Source organism: Salvelinus sp. IW2-2015, linkage group LG25, assembly GCF_002910315.2.
Source record: "Salvelinus sp. IW2-2015 linkage group LG25, ASM291031v2, whole genome shotgun sequence".
Taxonomy (NCBI): domain Eukaryota; kingdom Metazoa; phylum Chordata; class Actinopteri; order Salmoniformes; family Salmonidae; genus Salvelinus; species Salvelinus sp. IW2-2015.
This window is the reverse complement of record NC_036865.1, coordinates 393,480-396,652: the sequence shown is the minus strand read 5'-3', so window position 1 is coordinate 396,652 and position 3,173 is coordinate 393,480. Positions and strand designations below refer to the sequence as shown.

Here is a 3,173-nt window from a genome sequence, read left to right as displayed (position 1 = left end):
AAGGCATGAATTTATATTTTTATTTCTGTGTTTTGTGTCGCGTTCCAGGGTTTTCTCTCTCTTTGTTTACTAAGGTGCTATCCTCAGATAATAGCATCGTTTGCTTTCGTTGAAAAGCCTATTTGAATTCTGACAATTTGGCTGGATTCACAACCAGTGTAGCTTTAATTTGGTATCTTTCATGTGTGATTTAATGAAAGTTTGATTTTTATAGTAATTTATTTGAATTTGTCGCTCTTCATTTTCTCTGGCTTTTGGCCAAGTGAGACAGTAGAGTCCCGCCTAAACTCAGATTTTTGGATATAAATATGAACTTTCCCGAACAAAACATACATGTATTGTGTAACATGAAGTCCTATGAGTGTCATCTGATGAAGATCATCAAAGGTTAGTGATCATTTTTATCTCTATTTCAGCTTTTTGTGACTCCTCTCTTTGGCTGGAAAAATGGCTGTGGCTATGTACTGACCTAACATAATCGCAAGGTGTGCTTTCGTCGTAAATCCTTTTTGAAATCAGACATGTTGGCTGGATTCACAACAAGTGTAGCTTTAATTTGGTGTCTTCCATGTGTGATTTCATAAAAGTTAGATTTTTATAGTAATTGAATTGAATTTGGCGCTCTGCATTTTTACTGGCTTTTGGCCAAGTGGGACGTTAGCGTCCCACATATCCCCGAGAAGTTAACCTTTCTAGGACACACGTTCCACTAGCGGAGCCCCTCGACAACATTCCGCTGAAAAGGCAGCGCAGGACATTCAAAAATATTTCTTTGAAATGTGTAACTTTCACATATTAACAAGTCCAATACAGCAAATGAAAGATAAACATCTTGTTAATCTACCCATAGTGTCCGATTTAAAAAATGCTTTACATCGAAAACACAACATATGATTATGTTAGATCACTGCCAAGTCCAAAAAACACACAGCCATTTTCCAGCCGAAGATAGGAGTCACAAAAAGCAGAACCTTTGATAATCTTCATCAGATGACACTCATAGGACATCATGTTACACAATACATGTATGTTTTGTTCGATAATGTGCATATTTATATCCAAAAATCTCAGTTTACATTGGCGCCATGTTCAGAAATGACTCCAAAATATCCGGAGAAATTMCAGAGAGCCACATCAAATAACAGAAATACTCATCATAAACGTTGATAAAAGATACATGTTTTACGTAGAATTAAAGATAAATTGTTCTTAATGCAACCTGCTGTGTCGAATTTCAAAAAAACTTTACGGAAAAAGCAAGCATGCAATATCTGAGCGGCGCTCAGATAGAAACAAAATTCTTCTCGCATGTTGAGTCAACAGAAATATCGAAGTTACATTTCTTAAGATATTCCCTTACCTGTTATGATGATCTCATCAGAATGTATCCAGGAACCTAGTTCCACAATAAAATTGTTTTATTTGTTCGATAATGTCATTATTTATGTCCAACGTAGTCTACGTGTTTTTGTTTGCACAGTTTGTACACTAATCAACAATGCTGTGCAGGTCAGTCGAAGTCGGAGCGAAAACTTCAAAAAGTTATTATTAATGTCAAAGAAACTTGTCAAACTAGTTATAATCATTTTTCGGAGTTGTTATCATAATATTATAATGTTTAACCGGAGAAATTCTTTGTGTCGCTAAGAAGTATGAGCAAGTCCGTTACAATGTGCAATGAGCAGTGACAAGGACTGGTCTCTGAGACACTGACTCATTCCTTTCCAATCTGGCCACTTAAATCGAAGTAGAGGCTTCATTCAAGGTTCTACAGACTGTTGACATCTAGTGGAAGCCGTAGAAGGTGCAAACAGATCCATATCCCACTGGGAATTCAATAGGCGATGAGTTGAAAATCAATCAACCTCAGATATCCCACTTCCTGGTTGGATTTRTCTCAGGTTTTCGCCTGCCATATGAGTTCTGTTATACTCACAGTCATCATTCAAACAGTTTTAGAAACTTCAGAGTGGTTTCTATCCAATAGTAATAATACTCTGCATATATTAGCATCTGGGACAGAGTAGGAGGCAGTTCACTCTGGGCACGCTATTCATCCAAAGTGAAAATGCTGCCCCCTATTCCTAAAACGTTAATTACAGCCTGTAATTGAAATTGATTTTTATTTGGATTTCATGTAATGGACAAACACAAAAGAGTCCAAATTGGGCAAGTAAAAAAAAAAAAAACTTGTGGCAAAAAATTCTACAAAATTTTAAACGGAAAAGTTGTGCGTGCATATGTAGTCACCCCTTTGCTATGAAGCCCTAAATAAGATCTGGTGCAACCAATTACCTTCATAAGTCACATAATTAGTTAAATAAAGTCCACCTTTGAGCAATTTAAGTGTCCATGATCTGTCACATGATCTCAGTATATATACACCTGTTCTGAAAGGCCCCAGAGTCTGCTTTCCAAACAGGTCAGGGACAACGTTCTGAAGAAGTACAGATTGGGGTTGGGTTATAATTATTTATTTTTTTAATCCAAAACTTTGAACATCCCACAGAGCACCATTAAATCCATTATAAAAAAAATGGAAAAAACATGGCACCACAACAAACCTGCCAAGYGAGTGCTGCCCACCAAAACTCACGGACCAGGCAAGGAGGGCATTAGCCAGAGAGGCAACAAAGAGACCAAAGATAACCCTGAAGGAGCTGCAACTTACCACAGTGGAAATTGGAGTATCTTTCCTTCGAACCACTTTAATCCATACACTCCACAGAGCTGGGCTTTACGAAAGAGTGGCCAGAAAACAGCCGTTGCTTAATTAAAGAAAAAATAAGCAAACACGTTTGGTGTTCGCCAAAAGGCATGTGAAAGACTCCCCAAACATTTGGATGAAGGTACTCTTGTTAGATGAGACTAAAATAAAATAAAAATGGCCATCAAGGAAAACGCTATGTCTGGCGCAAACACAACACCTCCAATCACCCTGATAACACCATCCCCATGGTGGTGGTAGCATCATACTGTGGGGATGTTTTTCATTGMCAGGGACTGGGAAACTGGTCAGAATTGAAGGAATGATGGATGGCGCTAAATACAGGGAAATTCTTGAGGGAAACCTGTTTCAGTCTTCCAGAGATTTGAGACTGGGACAGAGGTTCACCTTCCAGCAGGACAATGACCCTAAGCATACTGCTAAAGCAACACTTTAGTGGTTTAAG

The 3,173-nt window shown here is 38.1% G+C and overlaps 1 protein-coding gene across 1 annotated transcript in view; it reads left to right on the top strand.

Annotated features, from left to right (window-relative positions):
• LOC139022965 (cadherin-23-like) overlaps positions 1-3,173 on the top strand; it is a 251,346-nt gene that overhangs the window by 199,139 nt on the left and 49,034 nt on the right. The gene's annotated exons all lie outside the window — the stretch shown is intronic.